At 38.4% G+C, this 18,533-nt stretch overlaps 1 protein-coding gene across 8 annotated transcripts in view; it reads right to left on the minus strand.

The window, feature by feature from the left end:
* FHIT (fragile histidine triad diadenosine triphosphatase) overlaps positions 1 to 18,533 on the minus strand; it is a 624,994-nt gene that overhangs the window by 552,192 nt on the left and 54,269 nt on the right. Inside the window, exon 1 of one of the 8 annotated variants that reach the window (XM_067303614.1) lies at positions 9,650 to 9,667. The exons of the other annotated variants lie outside the window; for them this stretch is intronic. The gene's annotated coding sequence lies outside the window, so the exon portion shown is untranslated. Of the gene's footprint in view, positions 1 to 9,649; positions 9,668 to 18,533 lie in introns of those variants that run through there. 8 annotated transcript variants of the gene reach the window in all.

Consider the following 18,533-nt stretch of genomic DNA (forward strand, 5'->3'; position numbering starts at 1 on the left):
GAAGAAAGACTTACTAACAGCAAACACCTAAAATAAGTAATTCGATTTGTCAAGATTTACAAACAGTTAGTAATAAACACTGCATATTTCTGATATGAACTATAAGCAGAATAAATCCATTAAGTCTGGAGCAGTGAATTTGCTTTTAGAGTTCTGCTTTCTCCTTACAAGTTAGGAGGTCACTTTGATCAACAGAAGGGAGACACACAAAGACCAAGATGATTATTATCATTAGAAGAACAAGTGACACTTGCCAAAGCAGCAAGTAATGGGCAGGGGGGAACGGATGGACTAAATATCACTCCAAAACCACCAGCATTACTGAACACATCCAGAGGACAAGGTCTATGGTCTTGTCTCCAATATGTCCGCTTTAGCATACCGGTCTGCAAAGCCTTCCTGCTTCACCACTTCAGGAAAGACGCATCGATTATACAGAGGACATGCAAAGGCAACTGCCTCAATGCTTACTTCCATCATGGCTTAAGTAGCTGGGCTTGCATGACTCCCCCATACTAATCTCAGACTGAAATTTGATAGGAAAGTTATAATTTAGATGAATAAGATTAAAGTCTGCCTGCAATTTGCAATTTACTCTCACCTTCAGTGGAACTCAGTTTTACTAACTCATGTACATAATGACCTATTATTTTCAAAGGATACAACCCTATCCTTTTTAAAAGAAGAAAACAGAATAATTATACCACTGAAAATATTGCAATTTATTAGATAAACAGCACTAAGATCTCAAATAGGAATACAGAAAAAATCCTGAAGAAACTGCAAGCATTCATAAATAAGCATTTTATTCATTGGTGATCAACAGAAAGCAGCCTTCCTTAGTCTGCTTAGAGACAAGAAGGATACAACCAGAAAGATGACAGTCCCCTTAATAAAGTTTCTACTAGTTACAATTACTGTCAAAACAGTTCTGTTCAGAAGCAGATCTTTTAATTAGTGATGACTGAAACCTCATACTAAACTCCACCCACAAAAAAAGAACAGCCTAAATAATTCATGAGCTCCTCTACTTCATACCACCATAATATTGTATTTTAAATACACAAAATATTTCAGCATCCATACTAAGTTAATACACTAAAAGCAAAAGCAAGCTTTTTCACCATGACTTCCTTTTAAAGGATCACCTGTCATACTGAACGCGAGTCCCTGTGTGAAATGATACTATACAAGTGATAACATATTTGAATTATAACAAAACCAATGGAAGACTGTTGTTCTATAGTTTATTGCTTTGATATTTCTTTAGCAATCATTGCAGTCTGTCTAAACAATTCTTTGTGCACTGACATTCACAATAATGTGTTTTCATCAAAGTTAGACACTGTCATTAGGTTTAGCAAAAGGCTATACTTTACAGCTCCTAGCCATTTTTCACACCTCACTGCTTCATTGGGATGTGAATGCAACAGTTTTTACATCTGTCATCTTTAGTTATATTTACTTGAATACAAGCATTAATAACAGATTACTGGAAATCTGTAGGGAGATGATGAATTAGTTATGTTCTTATTATCCGACACTGGAATGGGACCAAGAGAGGAGGGTTTATCACACTCTCTGCTAAAAGAGAACCTACTCAGTCACAACTTAATCTTCGGCAAAGCCTGTGAAATGCGGTTTGCAAAATGCATAGTTATTCCAATTTCATTATTTCATTTCCACATACCAACTCTTAAAATAGCTTTTCATTTCTCAGAATTGTTTGGTAAAAAACTTCATTGATTGTCACAGGTGGAGATAATTTGAGATAGAAGCAGAAAATAAACTAACCTACTCTAAAGCCTACTGCTTTTCATATTCATCCAGAGACTGTCTGCAATTTCCCCCCCTTTACCCTTCGAAGCAGTTGTCTATTACAGAACCTTCCCAACAGTGGAAAGCCAAAAACATTCACTACAGCTTAGCTATCTTACACAAAATGGAGAGAACAACTTTAATCAATATAATAAGCATGCAAGTCGCTGAGAAATGAGTCCTTTGGGTGCACAGTAAGCAAAGATTAGCCTCCAGTGAAAGAACACCATGAAGACTTGATTTGACTATCTTGCTTTTAATATCTTCTTTCATACTAAGTTAGCATCCCTATAGTGAGAAAAAGGGTATGCTGACAATTCAGAAAAGCAACCCAGAATATATCAAAGTGACATTTAAACTGAAGCCAAATAAATCTCAGAAGAAAAACTGTATTCCCTCTTCCCCCCGCCCAAAAAAAGAAAGATTTATGAGGTTCTTTTCCTCATAAGGCTCTGTAGAGAGAAAATGGAATCACCTGAGGATATCTTCAAACAAAAGACCTCAGTCTCTAAAGGGTGGGAAAAAAAGCCATGCTCTCACAGACTGGCATGGCCATAGCTGTAAGAATATATTTCAAAAGCAAAAATCTATTTTAAGACTGGCAGCTATGACGATGATAGATAATAGCCTCTTAATTTTCGAGTTCGGTTGGAGTCAAGGCCCAAAGTGCCCCCTTCCAAAACCTCATTGATTTTTAAACAAACCTACTTCCCTCCTTCTTGTAATACTTCATAAAAAAGAGCAAGTCATTCATACATATTTATACTTCAAAACATTAGTGCATTAAGGCTAGAAAAGTCAGGTAAGAAATATGAAAACTGGGGAAAAAGAATTATGAACAATTTTTCAAATGTTGTCTTGAAATCTCAACCAATTAAGCAATTGGCAGAAAGTGCAAACTGCTTTGTAAGCTTCTCACAGAAATAAAAAGCCTCCTCATTTACTTGTGTCTTTGACAAGTTCTGCTTCTGGGATAGGTGCAGTTAGGTACCCCCATCTTCAGCAGCAAGTGTCATTACTATTCAGTCAAATATCTAAAATGTCCATAGGAACAAAGGAAGATTTTGACCCAGGAGGAAGAAAGGCATGACAACTTGAACATCAAACCAAGAAACATTTCTTTGATGTCTACCTGAGAGCTGTAGTTGCGTTTCCTCTGCAGCTGCACTGCTGATTCTAATAGAAACGGTCATTGTTTTGTCTACACAGACAGTAATAAGGCAAATCAAAACCAAGCATGAGCATACCTGACTGACAAAGGTTTTAAAAGCATAAAATTAAATCATTTGAAAGATCAATACACCGATAAACACATTCTACACACAGCTGGAACAGTATCATGAGAAAGGACAGCTTCTTTCAGTTCAGCCCTACAATAAGAACACCACCCACACTGCTGCTGAGCTGTGCAAGACCACGACAGTTCAGAAAACCTCAGCTGGGATTGTAGCACAGGCAGGACCATCTCTGAAACAAGCTCACTGCTTACCCAGCAACAGGGAACAATCTATGAGAAACAAGAATGAATATCATGTTAAAGACCTACCTACTACCTGTCTGTGCCCCCCTCTATGCCAGGAATGAGGTCTCCATGCAGCATAGAAGAACCATCAGAGAACCTCCTACTGCTAACAGTGTCCTGCCTAACAGCTTGCACAACACCAAGGAGAACACCACAGGATGCCACCCCAGCTCATGATCCTGAGTCTGTTGAGGAAAACACAATTAAGATGAAACCTGCAGAGACACCGCAGCTTGGAATAATATGATGTACTGCTATGAAAAATGTGAGTATGACAACACAGAGAAGTAAAGAATGACAAGTCTGATGTCAAGGGATACAAAACATGCAAGATATATTTACTTAACATGCAAATCAATTTACATCATTCGTATTAACTGTTCATCACATCATATGAAGATGGACACTAAAAGATAACTATACAGCAAACTGATTCCGCTGCTTCTCCTACCCACATATCATCTGCCCGTCTGTGAAGTGGATGGTACTGAATAGGAACGAGATCCTAGCCAAAATTGGTTAGCATCGATCCAAAGGAGTCGGGCAGGTATCCCTGGCAATTAGCTTAGACTCTCTGTAACTAACCGAGATCCTAATCCACATGCCAAGCTTATTCAAAGCTTTTAATCTGAAAGTTTCTCTTCATACATACATGGTGCTGCTTTGAAAATGCACTTACAGAAAGACTTTAAATCAGTTTTGATATCCATGACACCACATGCTCTCTGCAAATCTGTACACAGAAACAGGCTGCACAAAGCAGGCCTAAATTCAGGACTAGGTTCAAACTCTGTTGCTAATCCTCCATCTACCAAAGACATCTTGAAGCAAGTTTCTTTCTGCATAAAAGTACGTTGACCTGTTCAGGGGCAATGCTTGAACAATTTATGTTTCAGGGACAAGGAATTTGGGAGAAAACTCAGAACATAGATCAGATGCATAAATGGAATCTTCATACTTAAAGGAAAACACTATCAGGAAAAAAAAAATCATTGACTAATTAAATTCAGTGCCCTATACAATTAAACTCTTAGTCACATTTATAGACATATCACTATCAGCGCAAAAGAAACCATATCTGCTCCACTTTCAGCATAGCAGTGATATACAGTATCTAACAAGCTGAATTAATCCTGCAACAATAGGTAAGAATTATTTTTATTAACAGCTCACTACAGGGGCTTAACAAATATATTCCAAAGCACTCACATTTCCTCATCAGCATTACACACAAATCTAACATGTAACACTATGCTTTTATACTTACAGCTTATAGACTAAATACTATTGCATATTCATAAACAAGCAGATCAGATTTTGCACAGTTTACTCACTGATCTTGCAAATATTCTTGTATCTGTCTGATGTTAAGCATACAAGTATTCCCACAGTCAAGTGCAGAAAGTGAAAACTAGAACTTTGAGGGCATCTTTCACAGACTGAGATGGAGAGTCAAAAAGAGACCATGCACATATTGTCTTTTTACTTGATCTGGTTAACGTTATTTTTAAATACAAAAAAGTAGACACTTGCTTCTGATTTAAAGCAATAAGGCATTGTTTTGAATCAATACAGTTTGGTTCATCTTTTAAAGCCATTTTAAATAGGAAGGTCTACAGACAAAAATTCAGATTCAGAAAGCTAAGTGGAGACTCAACAGTTGCCACACTAGTTTTTGTAATAATCTTGTACTGTCTTCACAGATCTGGTATATCTGTACAATTAGAATACCTCTTAGTTAAGAAATCTGCTATTTTTCTCAGCTTTTCAGCATCAGTACATCTCATCTTTTCCTCATGCTTCACAAACTTTTCCTATAACAATGCTCTACTCAGATAAGAGGCACCCTATTTCCCAGATATGGGCATATTTTAAACAACAGATCTCTTCTATTAAGAAGGAAACTGGCCATTAAAACATGCAAGCAAAGGGGAATAGAGGGAGGGGGGAAAAAAACAGAGACAGTTTTCTTTTAAAATTTTAAGAATAAAGTGCATTTCTGTTGCTATTTTCAAGCATTTCTTCCTGGGAAGTACATACCTGTTTACTCCTCTGTATCTTGGAGAAGAAAGAGAATCTTTAGGGACACACTGCCAAGAAGCTGAGAATCTCAAAGGCTACATTAATCAAGCAAGATCTAGGCTTTCGGCACTTCACAACTTTCACACTGAAAAAAAATGTCAGAAGAATAAAAAATGCGCTCTTCCCAAGAATCTTGAAGCCTGTGAAAGGATATTTGTAAGAGAAAAAAACCTACAAGGGATAATATTCTCAGATAAACCATTTTCCCCATGTCAAATTCACTCTAAGAACAAAATAGAAAGACTGACTTGGTGGTCAGCTGTCAAAGCGAAACTTAATTTGGCAGTAATAATAGGCAAGGTATGTCAGTGCAAGCGCTTAATACAAATCTGAACAACTCCTCGAATGAATTGCTTTTAACATGAGCTGTATCCACAGTCAAATTTTAAACCCTCATCTCTGCAAAGAAAATAAAATATTCTTATCATGTCTTATAATAAATTATGAAACTATCATTTTGATTTCCCTCCAAAAAATTTGCCCTGTTTCTCCATATGTCTTTGTGAAAGTTGCTGATGATTTTTCCAGAAATAAACCAATTGTCGAGATGGTACTGAGCAAGTTGACTTCCCTGAAGATTGACTGCTTTGTTTCTGTTCTGTAAAAGCACAGCACAAAAAGTTACATGAGCTACTTGGAGAGCCTACCTAGTAATTTGCTGACTTCTACTTGATTATTTTTATATTAATTTAGTGAACAACCCTTCTCTGGCTAAATGGTGTAAGCACTTAAGCTCCTTAATACACTCATGTAGCTGAAACAGCAGAAGCTGCTTACCAAGTCAGTGGATCATTTGGGAAGGCCAGTGCTAGAAGTTACTCACGAAAAATAATCAAACTTTACATGGCAAAAGTGTTTTTGCAAAGCCTGGGGCATTTCACTGGTTTAAGCTTTCCCTGCTCCCTTTGTGCAGGTGTCAGGAGAAAACTTTAAAAGGCCAAAAAGCAATTACAAGTTTAATCCTGAGCGCGCAGAAACAAGACTGTGACCTAGAGGGCCAGGTCTGGAAATAGCGAGCAAGGATTTGCTTACTGAAGCTACTGCACTCAGGGATGGAGGAGGGAGCATGTGTATTTTGTTAGAAACAGGCCAGAACAAAGAACCAGCTGACTTCCCTCATCGTTTTCTCCTGCTCCAGTACCTGCGGGCCAGAGCATTAGCTAAATGCAGAGCCAGCAGACCGCACACCAGCCAGACTCTGAACCTACCCAAATAACTCTAGAAGTTGAACCGTAAGATCCCAGACAGGAAAAACTAGGAGCTCCCCCCTACTCTGGTCCTCGTCGCTAGAACAGCCCAGACACTGGTTTTCAGCAGCGTACAAATCCCTCGGTGAGCCGCAGGATGGCTGCTCAGCGGATCTGAAACAAGCAGCTCTGCAGGTAGCTCTCGAGAGGTGCGAGTTAACCTGTTAACTACAGCCTGTCAGAACATCAGATCTAAGGGAACACCGAGACAGGAGGATAGCTGAGCGCAAACGTACCTCCTCGTCAGTTAAACCAGAGAGGAAGACTGGCCTTTTTTGAGTAAGATTCAGATCCGCTGTCTACTTTCTTGCCCTGTCTCAGCAGGCTTGCTTTCTGATAAATACAAGTAATTCAGCCTTACTGAAGCATTTAACAAGCTCTAAAAGCATCCATTAGAAAACATATAATGTGAATTAAAGCGACTGCTCCTCGCACTGTAAGGTTTGAACTTCAGGCCTGAACAATTGCACCAGCTTCTGAGAGTGGCAGGGAGGAGGGAGCGGGAATGCCGAGGAGGGAGGGAAGGCAGCCAGGAGGAGGAGGAGACCACGTGAAGACGGATTGCTTACTCCCCTTCAAATACTGACATCACTTAAAACACAGGTGAACCTTCATAACACCAAAAACTTGGATGCAGAAATAGACAGTAACAGTCCTAGAATATCAGTCCTTTCCACTTAAGGAAAAGGATTTCTTTGGACACTGTTTTAAGGCTGGATGCTTACTCTTCCACGCTGACACCACACAAACTCTGAAGTTAAAATAAAGCTTCTGAAATGCAGTAGTATTAACTCTACAAAACCAAAAAAGCCATACTAGAGCCAGACAGTTTCAACATACTCTGCAAATTCACTGTAAAGAGGGAAGGGGGGGGGAAGCAAGAGATTCTGATACACCTCTATGAACCCACCCTCAAAAACAGAAAAATCTTTAATTTCAAATCTACCTTAGGTCAGTGCTTCTATATTGTACTCACTGGTGTATAAGAAATGCCTACATTAAAGGGCATCCAGTTATTCATACGGTTTTCATCTTGGGTAGAAAGACAACACAAGAATTTCCTCAGTCCATGAAAGTAAGTGACATGATTTAAACAAGTATTCTGAGAACAACCACCACCTTAAGCGCCTCACAGGTAACAGGTATGCTGCTTATATGAAAAAGAAATACTCTTAAAGCAAGCCTCAGCTCTTCAGTGTGGCAATAGCAATTGTTCAGAAGAGAGGGGAACAGAACGCAAACGCATAAGGGGAAAAAACAGCAAGATAATTAAGCACAAACAAGTTTTAGTACTAACAGTGTAAGCTTACACAGGACTACATCTTCCCAGACGTAATGTATACAACATTAAAAACTGGTCATAAAACTACAGAAGCGAGCAACAGGTTTAAAAGTCACCTTCAAATGAACCTGTAACTGTACGCATCTCAGCCTCAGCACCTAGCAAGAAAGCTGTGCTCTGGGCAGTTCAGCGCAGCCTCTGTAATCTCTCGATTTTGAAGCCTGCAAATAGGATTAGCCCAAATCTACCAAGAGTGAGTTATGTGTCTTCCAGTTTCAGCAAAACATTCGAATTCCTCCCGGTCTTCCTAGTTCAGCCTACATTTAGGAACTCTTATATTAAGAAAAATTGTTCATGAAACTTTGGTGGGGAAGAGAATGGTCAAGTGTTTTCTGGCTATTTCCCACATGAATTGCTTTTTATTCTAAATTTGATATAGAACAATTACTGAGAAGGAAGATGGCAAGAAGCATTTCAATAATGCCAAAGTCTGGTTTTAATATTACTGAAATATTGCCCATCCAATCAAGGTATTCTCAGAGTGTTGATTTTATATCATTTTTTTTTTAATAAGACCAAAAATATAAGTTTCACTTTATATACTGAGATTTTTCAATTCTTCCTCAAACTATTTTTCCCCCAAAGGTATTTTTATTCCAATTAAGAGTCATCCTTAACAGAAAAGGCACTAAACCACAACTGCAATATTTTATTCTAGTTGCAACACTTCAATCTTGCATCTACAACATCACAAACTATTAGCAGAATTTATTTTTACATTTCAAAATATGAAAAATAAAAACTATAACTTGATGGGCCTAATTCACTTTTTTTTAAGCTCTGGAAGATCCCCAAATGTCATAGCAAAGAACACAACAAGAACTTAAGAGCATGTTGTCAAGAAATTACACACAAGTTACACACTTTTACAAGCTGTCTGCCTTAGATTGGCTATTAATAACATCAGCACTTTGCTCCAAAAAAGTCCAAAGTCTTAGTAATGCAAATCATACCAAAACCATTTTTCCATCAATGAGTTTTCCATGCTATCTGCTGTCATTTTTGAAATCAACATTGTGAGAAACCTCAAAACACTGCACTGCAAGCCTCCTTTCATTTATTTCCATCAACAGAAGGCACTTTACATTAAGCTGGCAGCACTCTGCCCTCCACATAAGTCACCATACAACTCTTACTGTATGGTACAGCAGCTGTTTCTATGTCAACACCAAAAAAAATCATTTATTCCTCTGTCAAAATATTCAAAGCTAATGCTGTTTTATGTTAGATATCTGAAGTAGGCAAATTACATTGATTTATGACAACTAACCACTGGGAACTTCTGTAACACTGTCTACAGAAAAAACCTCTCAAATGATTTAACTGATCAAATTACCAAATGCAAGAGGTAGCCAACTTCACCGATCGCAATCAAACATTGTTGTTGAGGTCATATTTAAAGATCTCATATAATATCATCTGTTTGGATAATTAAAGTCTAAATCCTGTTTCCTATGAACAAATGCATCATTTCAATGCCAAATTAAAAGTCTCACATTCGAAAATGCCGACAAACTGTTTACTTGAGTATAAACTCCTATACATAGGGGTAGAGCCTGCAAACCGGGGCAATAGTTATCTAATTTAAACTAAAAACAAAATAAGACTCACTATTTTTGAATATTATTTCGGTATTACCTGTTACACTGAGCTCCTTATTTCCAGGACATGCACCCTCTCAGGCAGCCACTCATATTCCCAGCCCTGGCAATTGATGCAAGATCCTCTTCCAATCCACAGCTGTCTTCAGATTGTGCTTGCAATCACACAGGTAGGAAGGAGAAAATTTGGCCAAGAGACAACTGAGAATACAAATAGAAAAAAACACTCTCTTTCAAAAGTCAACTTGCTTGCTCTCTTAAACCCTTTGGGATTTTTTTTTTTTGTTTGGCAGAGAAGAAAATCCAGCGCCTGGGAAATCATTTTGCTTGAGGAATCTCTGTAATATTGAAGTGGAGATGCTGCTGCTGAGAAAAACTGCAACCACTGTTTGACAGAAATACTGTGAGAAGTGCCACTATGCAGAGGTACATAGCTCCAGACTATCTTTTACTTCTGTCCCCAAGGGTCACTTCCATTTCTTAGTCATTTTTATTTCAGGGGGATTTGAGGGAGAAGATTAAACCCTATTTACAACCTTTCTGCTTTTCATCTGAACTTGCACTGTAATCCTCATTCTTCACAAGGAAGAGACAGAACCAGTTGTACACTGTAGGCTGATGCTCAGGCACACATCATGAACAGTCTGCTCAGGAACTATAAATTAGATAATGTTTCCCATTCACTGCTACTTTAAATATTGGTATATATTTAAAAAAATTGGAGGTACAAAACGGACTAACAGAGGTGACAGAGCTCACCTAGAGAGAGCACATGTTAAGAGCTAATACCGTAAGTCTGCAGCACACAGAAATGCGAACAAAATTGTAAACTCCAAGAGAATAACTGCTCCTTTTATTTCAGGTGGATAGTGAGTACAAACATGCACAGCAACTTTCAAAAGTTGTACCTAGGGTGCTTTCCAAAACTTTTATGCAGTTAATAGGTATCATGCTTCTTGAGTAACTTTGGCAAGACCCGCTTAAATGCAACACCACATACTGTTCTCCACAAGATCGGAAAATGCAGTTTGCACGCTACTTTTACTTGGAGATATTTATTTGCAACAAACCAAAAAAAATTACCAAATCAGTGTGTAAGCAAAGCAGATCCTCAAGTTTTCTGTGATACCAGTCTAACAATGCAACGGTCTTAATGTTATCACATACACACAAATCTGGGTACAATAAACTGAGGTCATTATGAGCAGAAAAGGACAGTCTTCACTCCAACAAATTCACTTTGTCTATGAATTTTGATAACACCAGATGTTTTCTAATGCTGTACAAACAGAAGTCATTAAAGTTTACTGCTGTGAAAACCCGATACCTTTCCAGAATGCTTATTAACATGCAAAGACAGAAGATTCAATCTGTATCTAAACATCAAATTAGAGTCAAACTTCTATCAGAAAAGTCAAATACGGCAGTTAGATTGAATTCTAAATTAGACCTAAACATAGAACAAAATCACTGCTACTCTATGACACCCCATTTGGAAACAAAATCAAAGAAAGAAGCAGAGTAAAAATCAGTATTTCACTGCAACTGCCTAGATTTATTTTTGGAAGTTAGTACTCTGAATAGGGACTCAATTAATAGAGTTTTAATGGTAAGACTCCTCAAGAAAGCCTTGAGACCTGTGAGTTCAAGGAAGGACAAAGAAAACGTAGAGCTAGACAGTTAGGAGACGATCTGTTCAGATAAAAGGCTTCTTACATCACATCAGCCATTCAAGTTTGGACAACATCCTTATGGACAAGAGATGGGCAGAGGACAAAAGAAACCCTGTCCACTTGGTATAAGCAATCAGTAAGTTCCCATCACTCAGGAAAGCTTCCTGAGGGGTCAGGGCCCAGGCCTTCCAAGAGGCAGCTCGAGACAGAGACCCAGAGAAACACCGGCGCAGAAACCTGACTCTCCGTCCTGTGTTCCCACTAACCATCCAAAAGGCTTTGTACAATGCTGAAGCAGCTGCTGAGGTCAACAGTTTGGGCACTGTCTGGCATAAACATGGTTGAGAAATAAGATTTTAGTCAAGCCCCTAAAAGGGAGCAACTGTGATTAGGGCATAAACACCAGCGCCAAATCAGGTACGTCAATGTTCAAAGAACAGGTCATATAGTAGCATGCATGCACAACTCATGTGCATGTGACCACTGGAAGTTCCAACACAACCCTGGGTATCAGAGTCAGCAAAGTTTTTACTTAGTCTCTGTAGCGAAATACAAAAGGTCACCTTCAGTCCATTACACTAAACGGACAATAAATCAAGAAGCAAAGCCGCATATCCGTTGCAAGTTGTTGAACTGTTCGTTGTACATAACAGAATTGGGAGGAAGGGGATCTACACGTTATTGCCGCAGAACTCTGTGGTTTTCGTTCCCCCAAAGGAAACCTTTCTAACATGCACTTTTTCAGTGACACCTGTAGTATTTTAGAAGTTTGAACTAGGTCAGCTACATGAATGTTTCCTAATAATTCTGTCATTATACAATTCCTGAAATTACTACAACAATTTTATTACCTGGTCCCATATGACCAATTCCCACATTTCTTAATTCTTTAATAAATTTTCAGGCTCTTTCCCAAGAACTTTTGTTATTACCCAGAAGCCTTGCTGCCCTCTGTGCAGACTTGTACTCCAGGGAGCAATCACATCCTAAACTATACATTTCCCTAAGAAACAGCTACCTTAAGATGAACATAAATAAAGCTGCATTGTCATAAATATGCCAGCTTCTTGTTCTGTTGCCAAAAGCCTTAATATTTTACATCTCTTTACCCATGATTAAAAACCTTACATCTGTTATCTAATTTTAATAGCTTACATTGAAAAATAAACTCAAATGATTCCATAGTTGCCAACGTGCAAAGCACATATATATTTTGCCTTTAAAATGAAGCACAGATGAGAAAACTTCATTTTAAACAGAACAGCATGAGGGGATGGCTGGGCATACGGCTGAATGTGATACCACTCCGGTTGCCACAAGAGACTGGCCACCTAAGTCACCTTTTTTTTCCTATATCATTCAAGACTGTTTGGATTTGAACCTAGCGGTCTTCTGAAGGCACCAGATATAGATCCATATGCCTCTAGGAGTCATCATGTCTCAGGAAAACATGGTACTTCCTGGAATCCTTGACAGCCCAAGGGAGCAGGGGTATTACTGCTCCTCAATCAGAGTTTATCTATTCTGCCATTACTTTAGACTCAAATCCAATTCTGGCTAGCTCCCTGACAGGACATTTAAGACAACCAAACACTTACAAAAACTCTTCTCATACTTTGTGCAGCTAATCAAGTTGAGTTCTTGTTGCTGGTTTGTGCTTTGTTATTTTAATTTTTTACTGAACTGTCAGCTGAAAGAATCTTCCTGTCTGAGATTTTCTTGTAAAGACCCTAGCTGCCAGGCAAAACTAAACAGATCATTAGAACATTTTGCATATAGTTAATAGCCATCAAAATTCATATCATATTCTTTCTTTTTTCAGCCAGGCTATTGATCAGAATACTTTTAAGAAACTTGCTGACACAATGATTTTCACTATATATCTGTACCATACGCTTAAAAAATTAAATGCCTGCCTTTTGCAGTTTTTAAGATCTCAGAGTCCTGAATACAGCACGGTGCATTCCCTGTTTTGCATGAATGAAACCCCTACAGCCCTCTAGGAGTTTCTGGGAAGTCCCAGACTGCCCAGTCCTGCTGCGCTGGCCTCCTGTTGTTCCCATGTAGCAGGAGCCCCTGTCCAGGCAACATCACGTAAATGGAAGAAAAAAGTAAAGGAACAGAATTATCATTACCTGCCTCTCCTAGATGGGAGCACAGAAAGAAAGGCACTGTTTTCAAGATCTGCTTCAATATCTAAATTACTTTGAAAGTCAATGGGATTTATGAACATAAAATCCTCAAAAGACTGGACAAAACCCGAAATGAGTTTCCCAGTGCCTCAGTCAGGAGTAGGAGCCAGGAACTGAGCTTCTATCTGCTGAACTTAAATCTACCGCTTTCACCCCAGTCTGATCTTTTTTCTTCAGCACCCCTGTAGTACTTGCAGCCCCAGGGCTACTTTAAAGGCTAGAAATAATCCTAATACTAGAACAGGTGACTGTCACACTGAATTCAAGAAATGCATCCTGGAATCCAAGTTAGACTTAAACTGAGAAGAAATTTTCACTGCAGCTGAGTTTAAAACCTCTATGAAAAGGTTACATCAGACTTATAACGGAACAATATAACAACTTTGTCAAGAGTGCTAGTGGGCAAACCATACCATGAAATAAGTTTGTTTAGTTTTTGGTGGTACAGTTGAAGCCTCCCTGAGCAGCTTTCACTCCTCTCTCTCATAGGATACATAATTTACTGATTTGAACTTGGGATGAAAATAAATTTTGAGTCTTACTGTGCCAGTAAACAGAGGGGAAAAGTGCAAATAAAGTAGTCTCTAGCATCAATATGTCTAAATGTTCTATTTTCAAGATATGTGTCTGTTCTCAGAATAACTGTTGAAAAATCAGGCTGAACATGGAAGCTTCTGACCAGATACCACTAAACAAGACATCATAAAAATCAAATACTCCAGTTTGACTGAGACATCTAGAACAAAACAGCATATGCATAACAAATACAAATTGTAGAAGTTATATCTATGTTCTCCTAACAAGCTACACACACACACACACCTCAGATAAGACAGCTTTCTCCTTAATACACATCTAAATTTAGCTATGTGTAATGGAAGGAGTCTAAAGTCCTTACAACTAGTACAAGTTGCAATGGTATAAATCTAGAAAGAAAAAATTTAGTGAATAATTTTAGACAAAACAATTGAAGGAAAAATGTTTCTGTATAAATAAGTACAAATAAGGTGACACAGGTTGAAGCAAAGTCCAGTTTTGAAAATGAAAAGGTCTACAGGTATATGGAAAGCAGGTATACATATACACACACACACCCCTATCCTTTTAAAGTTAATTTCATGCTTTTATCTCCAACATATTTTTTCCAGTAGTGTACTGCAAATACTAATATACTATTAAAAATATATTTGCTATCGCTAAAATACTTAAAATACTATCTGTTTTGGTCAAAAGTTCTTTGTAGGTCTATATGTCTTGTATCTTGTAAATTATCATATTCTAGACAAAAAATGTCTTTCAAAGCTTCTGCATACAATTCATTACAACTGCTTGCAAGTCAGAAACAAAACAAAGTCAGAAGGAAAAGTCTGAGCTGCAAGAAAAGATGGTGATTGGGGAAAAGCAGGGCATTTCAGTTTGTTTGGATTGGGGTGGGGGGGTGAGAGAAATGAGAAAAAAAGTATCCAACAAAAGAATCTAATTGAAAGCTCCTCCGGGGAAAAGAGTAGACAAATCTGTCCAGAAGTGTAAGGGACTGTTTGACTGCAGAAAGAAAACAGCACACAAGAGGATTCAGATGTGAAGTGACATACTGAATGTTTCCATCTGGCACGGGTATTCAAACATCTTAAAACACAGAACAGGTCACACATACAATATAGCTACACAAAGATGCAAAAATAGTGAAAAGAATACATCTACTAGTAACAGAAAAGCAGTGCTTGAAGTTAGATAAAAAGAAGCCTTCTGGTAGGACAAGAGCCTAGGCAGGTGATCAGGTAAAAAGCCTCTATAGCTACCTGGGGAGGCTGGCAGAATTTGGCAAAGGAGGGCACACTCAGACAGGTAAGAGTCACTAGAATGGAGTCAGTAATCTGAAAAAAGCTATTTGAAGGAAAAAAATTAGAAACTGGCACAAGTCCCAAATCAATAAAAGGAGATAACTCTAGGGCACGAATATAACAGTCATAAAATCTAAAATGCAGGTAATTTAGCACTGAACACAGATGCACTTTTAGATGCTATACAGCTGTAAAAATACTAGCCAAATACCTTGGCATACAGTTTAATCTATTAACACTCCTGCAACAGCCTACACACCCAAAGGTGCTCCTCCACTTTTGAGAAAAAACACTTCATGTTGTTAGACAAACAGCTTCTATGTGAACCTCACCTAAAGCCAGAAGTCGTCTATGGAAAGACTTCATTGACTAAGAATATTTGAGCTGGAGCCTATAGGAGAAGTTCCCTGTATCTGAAATTAAATGAAGTCTAAATGCTTGATTTTTAGAGCTGCTAGCAAGTCCCGTTTCTTCAAGGCTACTGACATTAAATTGATGCAAATGACTTGGTGTCTAGAAGACTTACCAGTAAATAAGCCATAAGATATGATCGGAACTGGACATACAATTCCCAATAGCATTAAATGGGTGTTATGACTGTATTTTGAATATGTCATCAGGAAGTTTATTAGAAGTTCATGCAAGGTCTGAAAGCATCTGCAGACCTGGATTAAATGACTACACATATTACAAACAAATTTACAGCACTTAGAAGTCTAACTGTTCTAAATCCCAGCATCTGAAACATTTGATCTTCATCTCTAGTCCCACCATTTCCCAAAATGCCTCTTTCTCAACATCTCTTCTTCTAAATTCTTCTTTAAATTGCTGTGAAATCATTGTCCCCCTCCCCCCCCCCAATTCTCCTTCATGGTATTCCTCCATGCTTACACCCCAAAGAAGCAAATATAGTTCTTCTGAGTTCTTCCCCTATAGTCTTAGGGGAATTAGGGCAAACCCACCCAGCACTGGACTTAGCCGCAGCTTTTCAGTGGCAGACCTTTAGTTTCCCAGGGAAGGGACACAAAGGGCATGTGCTGAGAGTTGGAGAGTAAAGAGGGAGCCCTTCAAAGGGGACAGGAAGGAAAGGCAACAGCCACCAAGAATCAGTTCTTATCATGGGAAAGAGGCGCAAGCCTGTTGTATGTTCAGAGAGAAGCCACAAAACCTTGGCTTCAATGAGGCAAAATGCAAAACTTGGGTTTAGTGGCATCAGGGTTTCAGTGGAAGTTTTCTCCACTAAGACAGAGGACTTGGTCACTTTGGTATTAAGGAAGGAAAAATCTTATTTTCAAGCCTCATTTTAAACAGCTTGGCCTACATCACATTGCAAAAACAGTATTTAAATACAAGTTTACTGAAGGCAAAGAACTTCCAGGAAAATAAAGCTTCATTATAGACTGATCCCTCTTACATTAAAATTACACTGTTCCCAGAGGCCAAGAACAGCATCCACCTCCTGTTAAGTAGTAAAACATCCATTAATCAGGAAAGCCTTTTTAAAATCCACAAAAGAATTCTAAATCAAAAAACGCCACGAGATTTACTCCAGTTTCGCCCCTCCCTCCCTATAGCAGGTTAATAAGTGTCATCTTGGAAGCCCCAGAAGAGACCAGATTTCCTTTTACACCTAATCATGAGAAGATGCACTATTCTTTTAAGGCAGTGAGAATGACCACAGAGAAGGGACAGCGTGTCAGTTTGTCTTGGGGTGATCATGTCCTAGGCTGAGGTGTCACATACGATGAGCACTTTATAGAGAAAAAGTTTCCAGATAACTTTGAATAACTCATTCATTCTTTTAACTTATTTTTCTTTTATCAATGCTTTTAAGTCTTCAAAAGGCTGCTTGGGGTTTAATGAGTTCTTTTTAAATATAAAACACTTCAGCAACAGTAGTTGCTAAGGCGGCATTGGTTTATCAATACACTACCACAATTTATTAACATTTAACTCTGCTTTTTGTACAATTACAGACAAGTCCCCTTGAAGAGAGCTAGAAGCAATCAAGTCCTAGAGTGATAAGCACAAAATAGAGCTAAAAGGTTCTTCTCTCAAACAGGTTACCTTGTCCAAATGGGAAAGGCTGCAAGACGCCTGCTGCGAGGCTGCTGACAGAGAGCAGAAAGATGGTTCAGAGCCATCCCCAGCCGTAGGCTTCAGCTGGCTGCAGAGAACTGTGCACCGTTGCCAAGATAACAACCTGATGATGACCTTAAGTAGAAGGTGCTTGGTCAGGGCATACTCAAAGTCACAAGACCTCAGTTTTCTGAGATTCCTAGTCCTTTTTCACATTTGGTTTAAGTTCATCAGTGAGTTTGAAAAGAGGACTGATTTAGGAAACAAAGCTAAAGATACTTTCACAAAATGAAAAGTGGGTAGGAAGGGGGGAAGATGCACAGACCTACATGACTCAGGACCTAAGGGACCTCTGGCATTGCTGAGCTGAGTCCAGACTCATTAATATCCATTTATATAATCCCATTCATAAATGGGAAAGGAATCATCTAAAATAAAGGTAAGACTTTTCTGCTGCACTGCTCTTAGTGACAGATTCTTCTAGAATCTATCAAACTAACTTAAAAATTTCAAAATGACAGTAATAAAATTGCAAAGCAACATGCTGGAGGTATAGGTTTTTTGATTTAAAGAACTAGTGTTCGAGGACTTTTCCAAGGCAGATTTTCAGTCATGCTATTTAGTTATTTAGCATACCTTACACTTTGCTAAAACAGCAATAAAAAAAGCTTGTGGATGACCACAGAACAGAGTCATGCCCTGGAAAAAATGTTGAGCAGGGAAAGAGGAAAAGTAGTAATAGTCAAATTTCACGGTTGTTTTACTCTTGAACTAAACCAAATCAAATCCCAGAATGGAGCCCATCTTACAACTGTTTCCATATACCCCAGCTGCACAGAGAAATTGTTGGAATTCAGACATTACCTATTTAAAGTTCCTAAACTATATAATTAACTATGAGAACACTTTTTTTAAAACATTAAAGGGTGCTATATTCTCATGGGTTTCTTGGAAAGCATTTTCAGTCATCTCTAGTTTTAGTTTTAAGACTGATACCACTTTATCACCTTTTGCAGTTAACACTTATTCCTAGGTAAACTATACAGCCTGCCGGAGTTTGTCAACATGCGATATCATCTTCTGTTGTAAATGAGAAAAAAAAAAAGAGTTAATCTTTAAGCTAAAAGGGAAAGATA

Source organism: Apteryx mantelli, chromosome 12 (assembly GCF_036417845.1).
Source record: "Apteryx mantelli isolate bAptMan1 chromosome 12, bAptMan1.hap1, whole genome shotgun sequence".
Classification (NCBI taxonomy): domain Eukaryota; kingdom Metazoa; phylum Chordata; class Aves; order Apterygiformes; family Apterygidae; genus Apteryx; species Apteryx mantelli.